Genomic DNA, 24,534 nt, shown 5'->3' with positions numbered 1-24,534 from the left:
TTCCATGGTCTCCTTGGCCTTTCTTTGGGGATTTTGCCAAAAAATCCGCTCCCTGAGCCCTTTCTTGATTAGAGTAGTGGGAGTCTTCACCTCTAGGCCCCTGTACATGACATCCCCGTTAGCCAACTCTCAAGGGTACAGAGGTTAGTGAGTGAAGGGAAGGAAAAAGAGAAGCAGGAACAAATTATGTGCCACAAGTTTAGAGAGAGGGGATACCCAGAAAAGGTGATTCAACAAGCCCAGCAAAGGGTCAGACATCCTAAGGGGAAAACTAAACAGACGCAACGTGTGCCATTTGTCACCCAGTTTCATAACAATAGCGAAGCTATTGGTAAATTACTACGCAAGCATTGGTATATTTTACGAAATGCCTATCCTACCATACCAGAATTTAGAGCACCTCCGCTTATCTCCTATAGGAGAGGCAAAACTATTGGGGCACATGTCACTTCCACTTTAGTGAGAACTAAACCCAAGGAGACTCATACATTTTGGGGAGGTAGATCTAAGGGTATGTATCCTTGCCTTAGCTGCGTACAATGTCCCTTTGTATTGAAAGGCAGAGAGTTTATTCACCCCCAGACTGGCCAACAGATACAGCTAAGAGGACACTTCACGTGTATTTCAAAATTTGCGATTTACGTGTTGACATGTCCGTGTGGTCTCATCTATGTGGGTGAGACCACCCAGATGGTCAAATCACGTATATCGCAACATCGGTCTAGCATTAATTTGGGCAATACCACATTACCTGTCTCTAAGCATTTTGTTGATTTGGGACACACGGCAGATCAGCTTAAATTTATGGTTTGGAAGTAGTACCGCCCATGAAAAGAGGGGGGGATCGAGAATTGAAACTTAAAAGAAGAGAGGTATGGTGGATTAATATGCTCAAATCTTTATATCCTCGGGGTTTAAATCGTGATTATGACCTGTTTTTGTTTCTATAGATACATGTATATGATAATGCTCTGTACCTGTGTATATGCAAATTTTGAGGTCATTTCCTGTTTGTTGCCTATATAATGTGATACCTGTGATAAGCTGAGAGAACTCTTTTTGGGCTTGACAAAGGGCACATATGTTGTCCGAAACGTTGCCTTGAGTGATGCTCTGATCTTTTAATACACTTTTTTGCAATTGACGAGTGCTGCTTCTTCTTTACATACTCTATTTGATGTGGGGATGTGACGGCGTCTCCTATTGGAGCGAGCACCGACCAACACAGCAAGTATACTTCTAAGAATGCTGGGGCACCCATTGTATAATTTTCTATATATATATATATATATATATATATAACCAAAGGAATGGTGCACTCCGTAGACAAAATTAATACCTGGGTGCCAGCATGGGAAATAAGCAGTGAAAAAGGATTGCGGCACTCACAGGGTTTTAGTGAAAAAACAAAAAATGTTTTATTATTAAGCCTCAACGTTTCGATCCCCCACAGGGATCTTCGTCAGGAGCAACTGACGAAGATCCCTGTGGGGGATCGAAACGTTGAGGCTTAATAATAAAACATTTTTTGTTTTTTCACTAAAACCCTGTGAGTGCCGCAATCCTTTTTCACTATATATATATATATATATAGTAGTCCAAGGTGGAACGGCACACCATAAGCGAGATCCAAATCTGGGTGCCAGTCCGTAGTTAATACAAAGTATAGATCCAGAAATGACGGCACTCCGAGTTAAGCAACCAAATCAAATCAGCAAAGAATGAACTATAACAGGATATTGTATCCTTTTTCACTATATATATATATATATATATATATATATATATATATATATATATATATATATATATATATATATGCACAAAATGTCGCTGTCTTAAATATATTGATAATGGGTTGAGTGCAGAGGACTCTTGTATTTGACTATATGTATTTTGTGGTCACAGCCTCATTGCACCCCCGCCTAATGGTTTTAAAAAATAGTGGTGAGCACAACTTTCCCTTGTTTGTTATATATATATATATATATATATATATATATATATATATTTATATATTTATTTATTTAGCCAAAATACATATACCGGCCCTCTTCCATCAGGATATAAAAAGTAAAAGCACTTAAATGGACTTCTAACAAAATAAGTTGACTTCATCAAAACAAACCATGAAGCAGACATCAACATGGATGTGCAGAAGGAAACAATGTCATTAAGGGGGTTATTTACTAAAACCCACATTTTTCTGGTCAGGTTTTTAAAGGGGAAAACACAAAATTTTCATGGAAAATAACTCAAATTTTTCAACATTTATTTTACCCAGATGCTGCTAAAAGTCAGAATCTGAAAATACTCCATCTCAAACCTGCCGAGGTCATGTAGAAGCCAATGGCATATGTCCCATTTACAACTGAAAGATATCATCATCTGCACTGGGTTTCATACAATAATCTGAATAATTTGTGGTTTTCGGGTGTCAAATCCGAAAAATGTGCACAGTTCAAAATTTTTCACGATTTTAAAGAGTCTTTTCCCGCACCAAATATTTCAAGTTATTTTATTGATAAATAAGGTAAAAGGTACAAATATCACTCTTTCTACATTCTTGTGTAAACAATTAATTTCAAACCCACAGATGTGTGTAAAATAGTGAAACACATAAGAGTGGGTAAACAACACATCCATACATGAAACACTACACGAGAGAATGTTCAAAGAGGATGTTCAAAGACAGTTCCCTTACATATTCATGAAAGACACGATAGAAACAAATTTAAGTGGGTTGAAACCTAACTTAAATAGTCAATGCTGCCATTTTAACAACTAGATAAATATATTTGATACCAATCAATTACAAAAATGTATTACTGTTACCAGTTTTAATAATTTTCCGTATCCAAAGAATAATAGTAAAGTATAAATTGGCCAAGGAACAAGAGAATAAGGAACACTGCTATTCCACTAGTTTGCACACTACTTTAAACTTCTGGTTAAAAAGGCACAACAAGTTGCAATTTCCAGAACCGGGCCCACCCCCGAAACGTTACATTGTAATAAACACGCAGGGCTTTGCCCGCATGCATCGAGCTCTGAGTGCCAGTTTTTCTTTTATTACGCTGACAACAAGTTGCAACCCATCATTATGCTTGTTACTATAGTAATCAGTATCATAGGCATTTATTTGCTCTTAAAGGAATTGTTCAGTGTAAAAATAAAAACTGGAAAAATAGATAGGCTGTGCAAAATAAGAAATGTTTCTAATATAGTTAGTTAGGTTACAAATGTAATGTATAAAGGCTGGAGTGACTGGATGTCTAACATAATAGCCAAAACACTACTTCCTGCTTTTCAGCTCTCTTGGTTTATACTGACTGGTTACCCTGGTTACCAGGCAGTAACCAATCAGAGACTTGAGGAGGGGGGCACATGGGTCATATCTGTTGCTTTTGAATCTGAGCTGCATGCTGAGGATCAATTGCAAACTCACTGACCCATGTGGCCCCCCTTCAAGTCGCTGACTAACTCAGAGTTATAAAGCTGAAAAGCAGAAAGTAGGGTTCTGGCTATTATGTTACACATCTAGTATAAAATATTAATTATATTTTCTCAACCTGAAATTCAGCCCATCATCAGGTCATAGTCAGAGAGTGGTATATTGCTACTGTTTTTGCATCGTCCTGATCCTTTGTGTCAGTAAAGAGCTATTTAGCTGGTGAGGGAGTGCTTGGGTCTCTCTGTACTTGAAAAGCCAGGCCCTGTTTTGATTCCCATTCCAGGGCAGCCTCTAACCATGTCTCATTAATTAAAGAACCCATCTGTACAGCTATGGAGTCCTGCAGATTGAAAAGACATGGCCTTATGTGCTTTAGTTAAGTAAACAGATAGATGTTTCATATGCAAAAGACACAGCGCTTTCAGGGAGGAAAAAATGCATTTCCATTTCATTCTGTTTGATTTTGACCTTTAGGAAATTGATTGTAGGTGATATGTCACCCAAATGGATTCTCATTCCTGCTCTGCACATTTTGGTGTCAGAGATCACATTACTGCCAGCTAAACAGCCATTTCTTACTCCTGGTCTATTTTTAAATTTAAGCAGTTTGTATCATTTTCCACATAAGACGAAAGGGTCTGGGGAAGAGAGACAAAGGGATTTGTCGCATAATCTTAATTTCTGTGTCAAATGGCATCTCTTTGCTCTCATTCTGTGTGGATCTTAAGATATATATCCAGATGCAAAATTTGGCAGCTATGTTCGGTCTGAAGTAGATATTGCATAAGTTGTTTTTGGTTTTTTATATTTTTCTCTTTTAGTTCTAAGATAGATAGATTTTTAATGCTTATGTATTTATTTAAACATTCCTTAAATTGCTAAAAAAAAGTTAATCCTCCCAAAAGTGTAAATAGAGGCTGTAGAAATTGGGGTGTCCACAAGAAAATCTATTTCAAATCTATAGTATTAGTGCACACTGGGAAATAAGTCATAAACCTATGACATATACAATAATATCAGGCATTATAATTCTTAATATAGATATATCCCAGGACTAAGAAACTGTGGTGTAAGAGAAGTTAAATTATTTATTTATTTATTATAATACATTTAATCTAGAACTTGCAAGCTGCCTAGAATGTGTTAGTAAGGGGAAACAACATCATGCTCAAGTAGTTTCTTGTAATTGCTTGTTTTAGTCACTTGATAGTAGTCTTGGATCCCCAAAGTGTAAAAGGTTCTAGAAGAAAGAGGTCCCTCAAGGTCAATCGGGGGAGGGCATTGTTCTAGGAAAGGAATATAAGGAATGACATTTCTTGAATGTCTAAGACAACATGCCCACGTAAGAGCCAACTTCAACACCACATTATTAGTTAAACCAGCTAGTGTTTGGGTAGTTTTCTTGAACTCGCCTAATTTAGTAAGTGTTGGGAGTACACCAGCTAGCTGAGCAGTTTGGGTTCTACCCAGTAGTTCAGAATGGTCATCACCCCAGTGGGCACTCCAACCACACATAGTTAGGACTAGCAAGGTCCTTATAAACAGAATCACTTCTGTGTGTGTGCTAACTTAGACCAGGGCTTATTCTACAGGGAAGCAATGTACTGTGATACCTTGCACTATCATTACTATGACTGCTGTAGAGTTTGGTTAATTGTTTATCACAATATCCTAACCTTAGCTCACACTCCTGCATAAATGACCATTCCAACAAAGCCTAAGCATGTAGCTATCCAAAAAAGGAAGCACTGATGCACATAATGTCCTAAATCTCTTTTACTCTATGTTTATTGAAAGGTACAATAATAGTATATATTACTCATAAATACGGTATATCGTGTCTGCCTTTTTTTCCCACAACGTTTGCCTCCTCTCCTTCACGGGGTTGTTTGTGAGAAAGAAAGCTTAGATGTACAAGTTAACTTGCCGTGAAATTCAGCTGCATAAATTATAGACTGGAGATAACCAGGTTTAATCATGGAAGCGGAGATGCCGCACGGATAAAACTGTGCTTTCTAGAGAGAAAATGTGCCACCCTCCTGTGTGTTCATTTAACACTTTATATTTGGAGCTTTCTGTGCTCATATTGGACCTTATTTGAGCCTGTCATAAGGAAACCGGTTTATGTTGTTAGCACTGTGTCCAACAAGCATCAGTTCATCCCTTCTTTATACTGCTGGCGCATGTGCTATTGTAGAATCTGTTTTGTGCTGAAGATTAATAAGAAATATGGGCTACCTGCCTGAATCTTGAGTTTTGCAGAGCACTCATTTCAAATTGTGTTTGTAAAACTCCCCAAGGAACAGTTACTGAAGGGCTTTGGTTTTTGATGCCTTTTTATGACAAGCCAAAGGCTGAGCGCAAAGCAGCTTTTATTTATTTTTTTGGAGTGATCTGCATAAAGGAAGCCTAAATGCTTTGTTCAGAAATTCCCATTCTTGGACAAATAACTTTAATAAGGGCAGTGGCGTCCCTAGCACTGACTGGGTCTTACATCAAAGTTTTGAGGTAGATTTTGCCCCATTAGGCCACATATACCATTGGGGCCACCTCAGGTTTGAGAAAAGCTGACCATACACCATCAGCCATTGTTGGCAGCCGACTCAGCAACTATTCACCAGGTTGTCATGCTGTTGGCCTGTATATTAGTCCAAAATAATAGCACCCCAAACCAACAGGGCTGAAGGTATCAGGAGAGATGGAAAATATTGTAAGACATTGATTATATTATTATGATTTGATGCACCACTTGACAAAGATCCTTTGGTTTAGTGACTATTCTTCAACCTATGTGCACAACTCTTAATGAGGAGGAGGCGATAATTCATTGTGGTGCTACAAGCTACATTTAAAATACTAAAATATAATTGGGGAGTGATTGCCTTTTGAACTCTTAGGTGGATGTGGTTACAGATAACTTGTAATACTAGGCAAAAATATTTGAGCTGCCATACTGCTTGCTACTCCTTATCCATAAAAGTGCTCCCCTTGTCCATATTATACATGAAGTCATTTTTGGCATAACATCATGTGAGAACCTTAGGTTTTATTACCTTTCTGGAGAGCTTCTATTGGTACATTTAAAACAATGTTCCATATATCTATCTATCTATCTATCTATCTATCTATCTATCTATCTATCTATCTATCTATCTATCTATCTATCTATCTATCTATCTATCATCTATCTATCTATCTATCTATCTATCTATCTATCTATCTATCAAAGCCTATTTATGAGAAATATATTTTTATAACAGGATGGGCCATTGGATAATGAATAAGGAAAACTTAAAAAGTATGCACTGAGACTCTCATACCACCCAACTCTCCCATTTTCTGCTCAGGCCGTAGTCCCGTAATGCCAGAAAAAGATACAAAGTTACTGAAACTTAATTGAAATAAGAGGCTTTTTGGCAGAGAACACTGAGCAGCTGCACTTAGATACACTTTTAAGATAAGCAAAGATACAATTGTAACTAATAAGATAAGCAGGTCTCTTGGGAGAACTTGGGAGTCTATCCATTTAAAGGGCAATGTTTAGCTTAATTAGCAAAACACACATAAAACATGACCCTAAAACTTGCATAAAAGTGTTCAAATTTTCATAATCTGCCAAATTTTGTAAAAGGGACATGATAATTAGGGGGTGTGGTCATAAAATGTAAGTGGTCAAAAAAAATTGCAGTGCTACACACACCAGATGTTTTTGTCAAATTTTTCAAATGTTGGGAGGTATGGACTCATGTGCTCACACACACATCAGCCAATGAATGGATTGTGCTCTGTCTTTTGCTTCCTGTTAGAACCTGCATTGTTTCCTGTCAGGTGATCAATGTGGCATGTGAAATGTAGATTCACGCTCAAGCCTACAGTGGGGTCTGTTTGGCCATAAATCTGTTTTCTATGGAACAAAAACTTGCCTCCAAGCCAGGAATTTAAAGGAACAGTAACACTAAAAAAATTAAAGTGTTTTTAAAGTAATGAAAATATCATGCACTGGTAAAACTGATCATTTTGCTTCAGAAACACTACTATAATTCATATAAACAAGCTGCTATGTAGGCATGGCCGAAATTTGGGAAAAAGGCTATATGACACAGGTGAAATAGTGGCTAACAGATAACATTTGCCTCTTCCAAGCCAAGCAAACATACTTTACTTCACTCATTAACTCCCTTTCTAAAAAAACAGCACAACTTTTCTCCACCTTTAACACTCTCCTTTCCCCTTCTCCACCCCCTCCATGCACATCTGTCTCTGCTCAAGATATTGCTGAGCACTTCAAAAACAAAATTGACACTATCAGAAGGGACATTACACTACTCAACCCCCCTAGACTTCCACCACCCTCCCTCCACACTCCCCAGTCTCTCCTGTGCTCCTTCACCCCTGTCACTGATGAGGAAGTCTCAAAGCTTCTGGCCTCTTCTCACCTTACCACCTGCCCGCTTGATCCAATTCCCTCAAAACTTCTCCGCAATACCAATCCTTGTCTAATCAAAGCCTTAACTCACCTATTTAATCTTTCGCTCTCAACTGGACTGTTTCCTTCTCAACTAAAACATGCTCTTGTCACCCCCATTCTGAAAAAACCCTCTCTTGATCCCTCCAATCTTGACAACCTCCGACCTATCTCTCTGCTACCTTTCATCTCTAAACTACTTAACCGACTAACCTCATTCCTCTCTGACAATAACCTGCTGGACCCCCTACAATCTGGTTTTAAGCCACAACACTCCACGGAAACTGCCCTGACTCGACTAACTAATGACCTTTTAACCGCTAAAGCCAACAATCATTTCTCACTACTAATACTGCTTGATCTCTCAGCCGCATTTGACACTGTAGATCACCCTCTCCTCCTCCAGTCCCTCCAGTCGCTTGGCCTTCATGACACAGCCCTGTCCTGGTTCTCTTCTTACATCACCAATCGTTCCTTCAGTGTCTCCTACAATGGAGTATCATCTTCTCCCCTACCTCTTTCTGTTGGAGTTCCTCAAGGCTCTGTCCTGGGACCATTACTATTCTCCCTCTATACTTCCTCCCTTGGCAAATTAATAAATTCGTATGGTTTCCACTACCACCTCTATGCTGACGATACTCAGATCTATCTCTCATCTCCTGATCTCAACCCAGAACTCCTAACTCGCATCTCCTCCTGCCTGTCCGCTATCTCTACCTGGATGTCGCAACGCTACCTTAAATTAAACCTCTCTAAAACTGAAATGGTTCTCTTTCCTCCAACTAACACCAGTAGCATCCCCGAAGTATCCATCATAGTTAATAATTCCACTATCACCCCCTCTCCCCAGGCCCGGTGCCTTGGGGTTATCCTAGATTCTGCCCTGTCATTCACTCCTCATATCCAGTCACTTATTAAATCATGTCACTTCCACCTAAGGAACATATCTAAAATACAATCATTTATCACCCAAGACGCTGCCAAAATTCTTATTCACTCTCTCATCATATCGCGTCTAGACTACTGTAACTCTCTTTTAATTGGCCTCCCCCTCCAGAGACTGTTACCTCTCTAGTCCATAATGAACACTGCTGCGAGGCTCATACACCTCAGCAACCGCTCCTCCTCTGCCTCGCCATTCTGTCAATCCCTGCACTGGCTTCTGTTACCTTTCAGAATCAAATTCAAATTAATGACACTGACTTTCAAAGCACTTCATAACTCTGCCCCACCCTACATCTCTGAACTCATCTCTATATACTCACCCACTCGCTTACTACGGTCCTCTACTGACCTGCTACTCAACTCTTCTCTCATTACCTCCTCACATGCTCGCATTCAAGACTTTTCAAGGGCTGCACCCCTCCTCTGGAACGCTCTCCCACGGTCTGTCCGACTTTCTCCCAACCTTTCTGCTTTCAAAAAATCTCTGAAAACTCACTTCTTTCGAGAAGCCTACCCTCACTCTGCTTAACTACCAAACGCAACACCACATACAATACCACATTTCTCACCCACTTAATTCGATCTTGCCCACTCCCACACCTTGTGCATTACTCCCTTCCCTTTAGACTGTATGCCTATGCATAGGGCCTTCCTCACCTTTTTGTACCCGTATTGATTGTGATGTTTGTTACTCCATATATTCTATATATGTAATTCATGTGATGTAGTTGTATAATCACATTTACTTTACAGTGCTACGCAATATGTTGGCGCTATATAAATACATGTTAATAATAATAATAATAATAATAACATTATGTTCTATAGAGCTTATCTGCTACCTGCTGTGTAACCTGAACCTTTTCTCCTTTGAATAGCTGCCCCCATTGCTACACAGCAGCATATTTATATAAACAACAGTAGTGTTTCTAAAGCTAACACACCATTTTTACTAGTGCAGGGCACTCTAATTTTTTGATGTTACTGTTCCTTTAAAAATAAGCACCTACTTCGCAGTCACTGAGAGCAACATCCAAGGGGTTTGGGGGTGATTTGGGGTGAATGTGAAATTGCAACTTCACATTGATGCTTAGCAAATAAAGGTAAAGTCTGGGTTTAAAGGGATCGCCACACAAAAACTGTTTTTTTTGCATACTAAAAGAAGAGGTAAGTCTAAGCAACTTTTCAACTGTAACTTAATTTATAAATTGCCTTTGCAATTAGCATGGGCGCTGATGGTCATCCCTTGAGATCTTTAAGCTGTTTTTTTGCTGTCAGCAGGACAGTGGCAAGGAAGGGGTTAACTCTTGCCAGATCCTTGCTGGGAATTGAGTGTGTGTAATGGTTGGCTGACTTGCACAATACACATCCAGGTTTTCACATTGGGTTAAGTTTTTGTTAAACATTTATCCTGGAATGTTTATCTCTGTGCTCAAAACCAATATTCAGCAGAAAGGTGTGGGAAACCAGGCACAGGGAAGAGAATCATTCTTGTTAAGTGACTAATAGAGCCCTGCACCCCAGGCACTGAATTGAAAAAAATTATTCTCCCTAGCATTTATTCCTAGACTTTAGAATAAAGCACATTTAGTCCAGTGTTTGTAGTGCACAGGGATGCCTTTAGTGGTTGAGCAGCATAGGACAAAAATATATTGTATGGTGTTAGCTGTTTAAACTCTAAGCTACTCTGGCACTACAGCTCCTGATATCCTCTCACAGTCCCTTGTCACTTTCCATGGTCCTATCTCGGAGGAAGCAGGGGGGCCTAGGTGGTATAGGGGGCCCTATAAGTCCCTAATTAATTATCAATTTCAACATATATTGATAAAAAGGACAAAATATGGATATGTTGGGGGCCCTAAAATTAATTTGCTGTGGGGTCCAGTAACATCTAGTTACACCACTGCCAATGCCCCATATTCACTTGGGGGTTATTTATTAAAATCTGAATTTATCTCATTTATTTTTAAAATATACTCCAACCAAATCCGCACGGGTTTCTTTCCCTTATTTATGAATACATTTTCCCAAAAAATACCAGTTTGGGGAAAAAAATCGAAAAAATCATGAAAATCGTCCAAAAATTCGAATCATACAAATTTTTCAGGTTTTCCTGATCAGGATATCTTCGGGACTTCTTCCATTATATCCAACCTCGACAGGTCTGAGTTTACGGATTTCCAGATTCAGACTTTTTCATCCTCGGGATATAATATATCACAAAAAAAGATCACAAAAAATCCGAATTTTATAGTAACAAAAACTCAAAATTTAGCATTTTTCGGAATTCGGACTTTAATAAATAACCCCCTGATTGTATGCACTCACAGGTAAAGCTCTTTCCCCTGAATCCATCTAACCTTAACGGTACACTATTGATAGTATCTTTCCTTGGACAACGTTCTTGATTACTATACACTCTATGCCACAAGTACAACTCCACCTCTGACGCCATCTTGCCTTACTATCCACCAGGTCCGGACTGAGAATTAAAATAAGCCCTGACATTTCAGGTACACAGAGGCCCAATCAGCCCACATAGAGGCCCAAACAGCCCCCTAAATACGGCCTTTGTATTGGACCTTATAGCAGCCCCTCTGGCATTTGCCAGAATCCACAGATTGGCAGTCCGGGCCTGCTATCCACCCCATTCCCACAGGGAAAGAGTCCCTTCTTATTTCACTAAACACAGGAAACCCCGTTTACAATGTGTAGGGCAACAGTAGGGCTCAAACTGCTGAATAGCCACAGGTCTCTGCACTCACAATTGAGAGCAATCACCTGCATCTGCAAAGGAGCCATGTAGGCATCCTTTCCCCTGTCTGTCCCATTGAGATGCACAACTTATTGAGTGCTAGTTGGCACAAGCCACAAAGGAGTCCTGAACATAACCACCTGCAGTAGGTAGGGAAGACCATGGGCATCAGTGCTTCTTGTATGAGGACTAAGGGGCTCAGTCCAGTGCAACTTATAACTAGCAAAATGAATTACTGTTCCAATCACTTCTCTGAAGCTGAACAGTTTCCCTCATTTCCTATTGCATACAAGTTGCATCTCCTCTAGGTCTGACTTACATAATAATAATTATTATTATATTATATATTATTATAACTCCATCTCCATCCTCTGTAAATATTCATTAATTAATTTCATAAATTTTAACATATATTTTTATACTTTTTTTTTAGTATGAAGACATAAACATAATTTATGGAACAAAAACCTATTCTTCACAACAGGGAATATATTTCCCCTTGAAACACAGTATTTTTTTTTTTTTTACATTGAAGTTAACCTGGCACCCGCTTCTCTCTCCAGAGATGCAGTAAGGAGATTTACACCAGTTTGTTTCCCCCCTCCCCACTGCCTCCACATGTCAGCGAGCCAATTAGAAGAGGCAGGGGGCAGGAGGGGGGCAGAGATAAAGATAGTAAAGCACTAAGTGTATCAGTGACAGGTTCTATGTAGAGAAGCCCCCTTTAATGTACTCTATATAACACTTTTCTACCCTCTGTCCAGAGATTTCTCTAGCCTTTGCTGTCAGGAGCTTTATATTGTATTCTGGTAAAGGAATTGCTGCCATAGATGTATATAAAAACCCTAGAAACTGCCTACTTCACCTTGATTAATTCTGCTGATGTGAGCACGATTACTCCCTGGCTAATCCTATCGCTCCACCTGCCTTTCAGATTGTTTACCAGGAAATCAAGATGTGTAAACTGCAGGAAGCACTATTTGACCCTGATCCGACAGTGTCTCATTACAATAATTGCTAATCTCTGAATAAGACAGCCATGTTCTGAGTGAGACACAGAAAGCAGGAAGATCGAGTGGTGGTGGGGGGAGAAAGAAAAAAAAAAAGAAAAGAAGCTGCTCGTGTTAAGTAGATGCTTGTTGTCGGAACAAGCAGAGCTTTGTAAATGGCTTCAGCTTTGAGGCTTTTATAGTAACGTTTCCTAAGGCATCTGGACACCTCTGGGGAGGGGGTCAGGAAAAGAAAAAAAACCCAGGATAGGATAGTATGTACACTTTCATCCTTTCTTCCTAACTGAAGACATATCACAGCTTGTTTGGGAGCGCAGAAGTGTGGAAATAACATGACTGAATCCTGATGAAGCACCGACCACAGTAAGAAACTCCATGTTACTGATTTTTTCCCTTAGGCACGGAATGAATGGGTGGCACTTGCTTTCTTTATTTAGCTCCTGGCTGTTTGTGTGTGTTGATGAGGATTACAATAATGGCTGGTGTAAACTAGAAGGCTTTGTGATTCAGCATGCTTTACTCTGTGTAGAGTATTTGGTAGAACCTCTTTTCACATCTTTGTTTGACGTTTAATTCACTGGATGCTTGTTTATTGTATGTTTCCTAAAAAGTATATAGTGTAACATTATAGTAGCAAACTGCAAGAAATATTAGCGTTTGTGGTTTAACTGTGTTTGCTGGTTTTGTGTCTGGAAACTTTATCATTTATTTTTATAGGTTTTTTTCTTGTTTTCTTATATTATTTACTATTGCTTCACTGGAACTGAATTGTCAGCTTAGGAGCTGATGTCATCATGACAAATGGATCATTCCTGTCTGGCGTGCCATGATGTGTTTTCCTGTTATATACTCGTCATTGGAATTCCATTTCTTTTATATTTGCATCTTCTACTGTTCATTGGTCTTTATGTGATTGTGTAAATGTTAAAAAAATTGCTCACTTTATTCTGGTTAAACTTCTTTCTAGCCCTACTCAAAGTATTCATTTTAGCACTTTTAGGAACATGAAAACAAATATTTGCTTGTAAAAGCAACAGTTGCCTGATCCCGGGGTTTATCGCCATCCTGCTAAAGAAGGGGGTCACTGACCCATTGCTCCACTTTCTTGATGCAGAGTTTAGTGTAAGTGCAAGAGCACTTGCATCTAGGGTCTGGCTACCCTCAAGCGCAAGGTGCAGATTACAGTACCAAAATGTGCAAGGCAGCCCTGTCCTAACTGACAGCCATAGGGCAGGTCGTAAGTACATGATTCTGTTGTGACCTGTACTCCCTAACAGATTAGTGTAGAAGATGGATGCCAAAGCCTACCTATTCCTGCACCACATGAATGCAGAGCTATTTTATGCATGCAACATTGTATTCACCAGGAATAGAACCATTTTGAAGAGCTGAGACCTGCAATAATTTTTTTGAAGTGAAGGGCAGGGCAAAAAGTGGAAAAAAACATGGGAACTGCACTGGATTTTTTTTATGCACCCGGCGCTGCCCTTGCTAAATTACCCTCCCATCCCTTTCCTTTGGTCAGTTTGCATAGTATTTATTGTATCTGCAACAGGCAACAAGAGGACATTCCTGAAAATTAAACATGTATCAATTACACAGAGGGCAAATGTCTATTCAAGGTGCAACCTGTAGGACCAATACAAATGTTTCAGTACTAGTAGAATATTCTGAATTATGCTTATGAGCAAACAATGTCAAAGTTTTCCAAGCAACCAATCAGCAGTTAGCTTTTAGTGGTTTAGAGAAGATAAGGTACTGAAAGAGAACTGATTGGTTGTTATGGATTACAAGGCTGGAACAAACTTTTTTTGTGTGTTTGTACATAAAACTTTTATGCCATTTTCTAATACAATAGAGCAAAATAGGTAATAAACCTCCTTATGGGTCCAGGCATTAACTGGATCTTCTTACAACAGGTTTCAGCTTCTCCTTGAACAGCTGTTGTTATCCAGGTCACTGAGTATCTGCCATTGCTGTTTCTGGTAATTGTTTTCTTTCAATGGACACAACGTTACTCTTGCATAAAGGAAAATGCTGTACCCTATTCACAAATATATATCAATTAACCTCCCATAGCTTGAGAAACCCAGACATGCAGCTTGCAGCTTGCTTAGAGAAATATTACTGCCTAACAGTATTTTAGGCTCAACAGAGATTTAAACAAAATGTTAAATACATATTTAAAATTTATATAACTCATTATCATTAGAAAAAAATCAATATAATTAGAAAAAAATGTAACATCTTATAGATTGTTGGCTTTTTTTGTATCCCCCTCCCCCCATGCAATTGTTGTGGAGTCCTATGCAAAGACCTCTAGCTCATGGGCTATCAAAGGAATTAGTGACAAGTCAACCCAAACCAATCACTCACTCCTGCAGAGACATTCTGGCTCAGCTTCACTCTGGGGGATGGGCCAACATAACATAACCAATAATTTGGTTAGAATCAAGCTAAATTAAACTGACCATGCACAGGCTCCAGGGAGAACCTGGCTGACTGATCTCTGACCTGCCCAATAAATATCTAGCCAGATACCTCTTGGCAGGTTTAAAAATCCCTTCTGTCCAGGACTTTTTTCATCCTATGGGCATCCGTATGTTAGCTGCATTATCTGATTATTGCCCCAGACTGATTTGGCACAAACATCATGTGGGTGACCAAATCAAGCAGAGACAAATTGATTGACTCAAAGAAGTGTATCATGCATATACTATATGCCCATCTTAAATCAGCAGCTTATTGGCCCATGTATGGGGTTCAAATCACAGCCATTAAAACTGATACATGGTCAGGACTTGCCTGAAAATCTCGTTGGTTAAGAAACATGTTTGGCCATAGATATGATCCTCACCTGATGGGTGTGCACAGGTCTCAATGTAATCTGATGTGTTTGCCTGGGGTTCAATTTAGCCTAATTTGATCCAAATTGGGCAAATATTTGTTAAATCAGCAACTTTGTCAAACAAGTGGATCCTTGCATGCATGGCCAGCTTTAGTGCTGCATACCAGCCTGGATGTAAATCAGCCCCATGATGAAGTTATTTTCAATTGATCCTCTTTGTGGGTGATGTTATAGTATTGTATTATGGGAGACAATATTTAATGGTAATATAATATAGTGAATAAAGTACCCCCTATTGTAAAATATCAGGATATTATAAGTCTAAGGTGTTCAATGACTATATAATAGATTTATACAGGTCATGGAACTCAGAGGTGACTTCTAATATCCTCATATTGTACAATAGGGGGTACTTTAATTATTATTAATACACAAGTTTTAGTGAGTCATGGGACAACAATTACATCAAGAGTCGATTATAAGGATTTAATTTACAGGATATTCATGGCTTTTGTGTATTATATTTATATATTTAATGGTAAGACATGCCTTCTTTACCATTTGGTTATCAAAAACTTGATTATTTTTATATGTTAAGAAAAGTATTTTGTCATAACTCATAGGCTACTTTGCTCAGGGGTTCCTTCATTATTTGCCAGTTTGTGTTTATTCCTAGTGGGAGCAGCTATGGTTGCACCGACAAGGAAAATTCTTATATAAAAAAAAAATGAAGTAGCACTCTCTGGTGGCCAACAGATGATAGATATCTGTCTGTCTTTTAGCATATATATATATATATATATATATATAAATATCTTGACAAAGACCCCATTGAGGGTCGAAACGTTGATTCTAATAAAGCTTTTTTACTGCAAAAGCCCCTAGAGTGCAATAGCATTTCTTGCAAACTATATATAATATTTCTGTTAGCACCAGGGCATTATATTCTTTTAAGTGTGTGCAGCAGCCTTACGGACTTATATATATATATATATATACATTTATCCATGCTTTAGTCTCTCAGTGACTTACTACAGTGACGTCTTGCAACTTTGTAACTGCATTTGCATTGTGTTAATGCAATTGGTGGTTTTAGTCGATTTCAAAGATTCATAGATGTCATTTACTTAATCTGGTGTTTCTGTGTGGCTTCCAGTTTCTAATTACCCCTTATTTAATCTCTCTACTTTCCTGAATTTAATTTAATAAAGCCAGCCCTAAGGTTTTCTGCATTGAACCATAATGCTTTGTGGCTAAGCTCAATTTCCTGGGGTCAGATTGGTGCCATGTCTATACCACATTACATTAATTACCTTTCATTCAAATTGATAAACTGGGCTGAATGCTCATTGTTGCATTGTTTATAATATCTATCAAATGTCTGTCAGCAGGCTTAATTATGGGCTGATAACTACTGAAGTTTGTTCAAACCTGCCATGCTATAATGGGTAGGCTTTACATGTTAATAATAATAGTAATACATATATTGGCATGCCATATCTGCATATTTATATAAATGAGCTGCCATACTTCACATCACAGCAACCAGTTAAATGTCACAATCTGCAGTGTAATGGGGACCTTCACTGGTCGCATTGCGATTAAAAACGACAGAACACTGCCACAAATTTACATTTATTGTTCCAATTATTGTTTGCATCATTCTGAAAAGATCAGTATAATGACCCTTAACATTCAAATGCACAATAGCTGACAACTTCTAACAAGCCTACAGGGGGTACAAGGGAATTATAGGTGTTTTGACTAGCCAGAACATACTTCTTCAATTGGTCCAGCCAGAACTTTAGTTTCAGTAGCAGTGTCAACACTAATGGTGGTGCAAGTCTATCAAAATCTAGTATAGATAGTACACCTATGCTGATTGCTGACACATCAACCCAATGTCACCACTTCTTCTTGCAATAAAATAACCTCATGACTTCTCAGTTAATATTATTTTGTTTTCAACATGCTTGGTTCACCTCAAACTTGAGTGAGCCATTTGCTATTTTTATGACAGCCATCTCTTGTGCACTACTTATGGGCGGTGCTTAGTTCTGAGAGACAGGAAGTATTTATGTTCAAATTACAGTTCCTGCTGTGTGTCAGAGTTTAGTCCTGCCCACAGGAAATGCAAAATTATGGATTTGGTGCATTCCTTGTTGCTATGGGTTACTTCCCCAGTGTGGATTAGCCCAGTATAAATCAAAAAGCCATCCTGCTTGTCTCTTTTCTCCACCGAGACCATGTTTTTACATCAAAGTTTTCTTCATATATTCTCCTCAGGACTTACCTTCAAATTACTGTTTTATTATATTTTGCTATTATAATTGGTTTATTTCAGCAGTGATCAATGTTTCTTTACCATACTGTTTCCACCAATCGCCATACCCTGCCCTTATAAAGAGACTAAACCGTATATACTAAGCATGAAATGGGGCATCACATACACCATATATAAAGAACATTTTCTGTGCATGTGCATTGCAATGCATAATATCTAACAGTTTAGCAGCAATGTCAGTTATCTGAGGAATGTGGCAAAGAACAATCCCAGAGGAATGTCAAGTATTAGATAACATTTTAGGACTCTTTGTACTAAATACTGATCTCAATGTCTTCAAAGGGAGAAAAACATTAGAAAGACTATGATTTTTAATTCCAATCCACACAGAAAACTTAAAATAAAATAGATCAGTATTGTCAGCTAAACCTCTGCATTTTATTAGCTTATGATATCAATTTATTAGAAATCTACAAAAACTAGGATTCACTTCAAAGAGTTCAGCTCAACACAAATTCAACCATGTGAGTAGAATTATTTTTTTTTGGACTTTGCTCCAATTGGAGATTCTAAAAGTCACATGGGTTTAGGGGTTTGATTCCAACCAGGGTACTTTCTGCAAGCTATTTGTATGTTCTCCCTGTGCCTCCATAAGATACTTCATACAATCATCATCAATGCATTGCAATTTACTTCTGATAATCTGAACATAGTGGGGGTCATTGATCAACACTGGGCAATAACACATGGCAGCCAATGAAATTGCTGCATTCCTGCAGCTGGCTTTTAAAAGCCAGTCATTGATTGTTTGCTTTGCATAAGTGCCCATGGGCAAATGTATCCAGTTTTGATAAATGAGCTCCAGTTTGTTTAAAAGGGACCGACCTTCACTTATCCAGGTATTGTGTAGCTACAACAAACAGTATACCCATTGCCAGCTCCTGCTGGGAGTTGCGATAACACATCCTTTGAAGAGACTGAAACCTACCACTCCCAGATAGAACTGCTCTTAACAGCTGATCATTTGATCTCAGCTGGTAAAACTGGGTGAAACCAAGTGTGGCTGCCAGCCAAGTTATGGCATAATACAGTTTCTCTGATCTGCAATGGAAATCAGGCAAGGCCAAGAAAAAAGCGCAGGATAAATTAGACTGTTTCTTTTTTACAATTTCTAAATTCTAAATAAGATTGTTATCTGTATTGAGTAGGGCCCTCTATAATTTCCAACTATACCTTCTGGTCTGTAGGCCTTATTTATGGGCAGGGTGCAAAGTGTAAAAATGGGCACAATGTAAGGTTTCACCCTGTGCCTGTCTGGATTTAAAAGATCTGAAATCTGGACAGGACTCTACATTGATTGATGCTCAAACCACCCTCTAAGGTTGCCACCTTTTTAGAGGGAAGATACTGGTTGAGGCAAGTCCACAAAATGGCAATAGGTGAAGACATTCTGTCACAGGGCAGAATCATGATGTCATGAGGTGACATGAAGTGAATCATGAAGTGGTGGAGCTGGCCATCATACATGAATTGTAGAAGTGATTTGGTGAGTTTGTGGGAGTTAAGCTGTCCATAGACGCAAAGATCTGATCGTACGAATCGAGGATTCGTACGTTTTTCGTGTGTGGAGAGTCCCGACATTTTTCGTCCGGCGGAGATCGGTCGTTTGGTCGATCGGACGGGTTAGAAAATTTCTGTCGGCTGCCGATAATATCTCTGCGTGTATTGCCGATCGTACGATTTTCAGTGGGAGACTGTCACTAGCTTTGGTTGGACATAGATATCGTATGATTGCTGTCAGGGGCAAAACATTGCTGATCTGTTCTTTAACTAATCTGACTGGTAAGACTTTGATCTGAATGGTTAGTGGCGGGTCGGGAGATGGGAAAGTCCGATCGTACGATGAGATCTTTGCATCTATGGCCAGCTTTAGGAAGGGGAGAATGCAGTTGATCTGAGGCTGCATGGGGCCAATGACTAGTTATTACTAATTTACCGACAACTACATTGTATATAGCCATGGTTGGTATTTTACTTGCAACCCAAGAACCCTGACATCACCGCCATCAACCTTATCATCTCATACCCCCACATCACATACTCCACCCACCCATGTCCAGTCCTTCAAGCAACAAAAGTTGTCGACCCTAGCACAAAGTGTACCTATTTTAAGCATTAGTCACCTTATCCCGGTGCAACTTTACTTACCTTCCTCTGTCTTCTCCTGTCTGATATCAGTGTGTTTGTAGCAGGATAAAATGTTAGTTTAAGGGATTTCACTAAGAAAATATAAAATATATTTTTTTAAAAACCTGAACTAAAACATAATATAGATTTATTTAACATCCGCTACAGTTCGGTGGAATTTTTTATTTTGTCTTAATAACAGTTCCCCTTCAATGGAGGTTCTCTGCAAAGTCATTTTGTGGCTACTGGTGAACTAATAGTGATGATTAATGGGCATTGTTTGGCAGATAACTTGCCTTGTTCAAGATATAATAGTCTGTTCCCCTGTTTGTATTGTTTTCTCCCTGGAGTCTGCCACTCAGGTCTGAGGTCCTGGCCATAGGCTTCCATAAATCTAACAAGAACTGCAATAATGTCTTGGAAGTATAATTACAAAGCACTTTGTAAATGGGCAGCAGCATATAAATACTAAATACTAGTTCTATTAATAGCGATTAGAACTCTCAAGTTAAAGCTAAATCATATACACCACTTTGCCATTGTCTCGTGGGCTGGAGAGTATCTTTACCTTGTGTATAAAGGATATTTCTGCGAACAAAACAATACGCCCTGTATATAAAATAAAGGTTTACTTATAGTCTGAAAGTGCTTAATAAGATGTGTGGGTGTAGGGTTTTATGAACTGAGATTGAGTAGCCTTTAATATATGTGTGTGTTGGAACTGCTATACTGTTTACTATGGTAAAATGAGATTATAGAAGAAAAAGAGAATTTTTTCCAAAAGCGGTTCATCCTCCCTCAAAAATAATTTAAAACTATTTAAAAATGTTAATAATTTGGGTAGTTCATCTCTGAATTAACTTTTAGTATGCTGCTGACATTTATATTCCAAGCCAGTTTGCAAATTGGTCTTCATTTTTGTGTTTTTTTAATTATTTTGTGTTTTCTGTAGCAGCTCTCCAGTTTGGAATTTCAGCAGCTATATGATTGTTAGGGTCCAATTTATCCTAGCAACCAGGCAGTGATTTGGAGGAGAAACCTGAAAATGATTTGGAGATGGTCTAAATATAAAGATAAGTGATGACAAGAAATATAAATAATACAATTGTAGCCTCACAGAGCAATAACTTTTTGCATGCCAGGGTCATCAACCCCCATTTGAAAGCTGACAAGAGCCAGAAGTGTAAATAAAATAAAAAATGAAGACCATTTGAAAGGTTTCTAATAGGTCATGCTATAAAAAATTAATTTGAAGGTGAACCACCCCTTTCATGTTGCATTCTACTTTCTTTATTATGCGAAAAAAAAACATTTTTTTTTTGGGTGGAGATTCCCTTTTAATCTTGTAGATACTTTCCATCCTTATTTTGATAATTTGATTATTTTAAGCACCATTTCCAGTTTATGTACACATTTACCTCATAAATATCAGATCTGACATTATTATTGAACAATAATTTCCACTGTGGGCATTGGATGCCATCATTGACCAATCACGGACGTGAGTGGAGCACACGTTAATGACACCATCACATGTAACAGGGATTCGTTGTGGCTGCTACAAAGGGAGCTGACAACTAACATTATTCACAATTAAAAGATTATGTAGTGGATAATGTATGCCCCTCCCCCCCGAAATTGCCAAGTTCATGTAGAAGTCAACTGTAGATGTCCTGTTGACATCCTGCTCTGCCCTGGGTTTTGTTCAATATTACGAAGATTTCACGATTTGGGGTGTCAAAACTGAAATAGCCTGTGGTTTCAAGCACCAAATTCGGAAAAGTCGAAGTTGTCGATGACAAAACAGAAAAATTAGTACAATCTGGATTTTTTCATGATTTCATCATGAAATCAAAGAAATAATCAGAAAAAATGTATTGATAAATAGGGGGGGATAGTCAGTGTGGATTTGGTCGGGGTATTTTTCAGAAAATAGTGAGAACTTTTTGAATTTTGATAAATAACCCTGTAAATGTACTCATATTTTACATATTTTATTATAATACACATTATTGTAATACACATCTTTCAGTGAGTCACATTACAGAAATTATGTCATTGATTATAGTTTATAAGCATTGTTTATATAGTGAATAAAGTACCCCTCTTGTAAAATATAAGGATATTATAAGTTACCGAGGAGTTTCATGACCAAATAAAAACACAAGGCTGAAGGCCGATTGTTTTTATACAGGTCATGGAACTCCGAGGTAACTTCTAATATCCTCATATTTTGCAACTGGGGGTACTTTATTTATTATAATACACAAATTTCAGCTAGTCATGTGACAGAAATGACATCAGAACTCACCGTTTATAACTGATGACATCAGAACTCACCGTTTATAAGGATATAATTTACAAGATATTCATAGCTTTTGTGTATTATAAGGATATAATTTATATTTATGGTTTTTGTGTATAGTATTATAATAAAATAATAGTAAATAAAAGGTTATATATAGGAAAGTCCAGATCTGTAGAATTTAGCCTGTGATTGTGTGGGTAAATAAGCTGCAAATCCTATTATTAAGCTTTGGGGGTGAGTGAATAAATATTTATGTTTAATCAGACATTGAGCCTTAAGAACTAATTAAGCATTTTTTAAATAGCAAACCACGAAAATGAACAGCTTTATACTTTGGACAGTTTGTGCTTTGACAACAGGAAGTGTGCTTTGTTTTACTTTCCTTTGCTGAGACAATTGCACAAAGTTATTTCACAATTTAACAGTCAAACCAGAACATTTTTTTAATTCATATAATAGAAGTTTTTTTAACCTAATTTGATTGGCAAACAGACAAGTCAACAGTAGTTTGACAGGAAAGGGTGTGGGTGATTTGGCTGTAAGGGAAAACAGCATTTAAAGATAATTGAAGCTTTATTCTGTTGCACCTATGTTCGTGCTGATAAAATAAATGTTTGGAGAACATGTCTGCTAAAGGCTATTTTTAATAAGTGGTGCATCTGCCAGATTAGATTTTTCCCCATACAATATAGGTGTGGATAATATCATTAAATGAGCGTGGAAAAGTTTTTAGAGGTACCCTCAAAATAAAATTGTGTCTCCTTTCAACAAATAACCACAATCAAATAAACTTAAATGTATCTCACGCTCTGTAATGCTTAAATATCATCAAGATTATATTACACAAATGCTAAAAAGTAGCCATGAATTAAAACAATTGATTAAAGATATTGATACGTGTTACATTCACATAATAATAAATAGCACTTGCAAAAAAAGTCTAAATATATTAATATAGTCACAGCAATGATTAAAACAACTTTAACATGCAGCAGTTCATAAAGCAGAATTTGGTTGTCACGTCAGGGAATGGAGTGAATATATGATAGATGAACTGTAGCTGGTGGTAGTGAGAACAAAAGCTGATAATAATGTTATCAATCTCCCAATATTTTCTTGAACAATATTTTCAGTTCCATGTGAGCTAGAAATGGCTATGATTTTATTTTATCCCATATTTATTTTAAGTTTCACAGTATATTTTAAAGACAGCTTTGTGGTAATGTCATTGGCACCCCTTGTGCGCCTTTGAGAGGGTGATTTTATTTGGGTTAAATATAAAGCTCCAATGTGATATATTGCTGATGTATTTATAGTATGAAATGGGTCTAAACAATTTTTTTTCATATATTCATTTTTTAACCTCTTTTTGTAAGATGCTGTTTATTATTATTTTTAATCAGCGGTTTTTCATTACCCCCAACAGAAATAAGACAAAAATCTCATCTCTGTGTTGCAAAAATAAGTTGCTGTCTCAGATACATGTTGTTTTATAATAAGGCTGTCCCTCATAAAACTGGCATCACATGTTATCCCTCTTTCATACGGCGTTTTAAATATACTTAAATAGTGCGCTGTGTAAATGTGGTTACAGGTTAGAACAGGTCTTTGAACAGTAATATGTTTTACAAGGTGGTTTTTGCATTTAATAACTTCTTCTCTCCCTCATTTCTAGATACATTTATTAAGAACTCTCTTGATGATTTACAATGATGTAAATACAATCAAGTCAGACCCTAAATGAGGCTACTAGAGTTGTGATTTTTTTGTCCATAGCTGTAATCACAGCCATATAGCAGGACACGGCTTCTATATAAGCAGTATTATCCTTCTCATTAAAGCACTAATAATATATTTTTTAAAAAATGTTTTAACAGTTTTATACTATAAATACCCTTTTTTCAGGTACGCCAAGAGGTTCTGAATTCAAATGTGCACCAGGGTTGGGATTTCCTACAATTAAATGTGGGTTAAGGGCAGACTGGGATTTTGCCACAATATATTTACATGTTAGCAGGTTTGCATCATTTATTTAAGAATTGAAGGAGGTAGATAAGACGTTTGTAGCTGTTGACTTCATTTGGGAAATCTGCTTGCATTTTTTTGTTAACAAGCTTTAGGACATAAAATCTGGGTTTAAGAAAACCAGAATGTTACTGTCATGCATGTGGGAAAGACAAACAACTGAAATTATTTAACTTGTTTACTTGGCTCCCATCTTGATTTTATCTAACCTCAAATTTAATGTTATGTCAAAAATAAAATTATTTGGTGTAAA

The 24,534-nt window shown here is 37.8% G+C and overlaps 1 protein-coding gene across 30 annotated transcripts in view; it reads left to right on the top strand.

Moving 5' to 3' along the window:
• Window positions 1-24,534, top strand: part of baz2b.S (bromodomain adjacent to zinc finger domain 2B S homeolog) — a 156,836-nt gene that overhangs the window by 66,870 nt on the left and 65,432 nt on the right. For 4 of the 30 annotated variants that reach the window (XM_041578672.1, XM_041578668.1, XM_041578659.1 and 1 more), the window contains exon 1: window positions 12,364-12,992. The exons of 22 other annotated variants lie outside the window; for them this stretch is intronic. The gene's annotated coding sequence lies outside the window, so the exon portion shown is untranslated. Of the gene's footprint in view, window positions 1-12,362; window positions 12,993-24,534 lie in introns of those variants that run through there. 4 more of the 30 variants (XM_041578671.1, XM_041578669.1, XM_041578654.1 and 1 more) reach the window with 2 other exon arrangements.

This window comes from Xenopus laevis, chromosome 9_10S (assembly GCF_017654675.1).
Source record: "Xenopus laevis strain J_2021 chromosome 9_10S, Xenopus_laevis_v10.1, whole genome shotgun sequence".
Taxonomy (NCBI): Eukaryota; Metazoa; Chordata; class Amphibia; order Anura; family Pipidae; genus Xenopus; species Xenopus laevis.
This window is presented reverse-complemented; position numbering and strand designations above follow the sequence as displayed.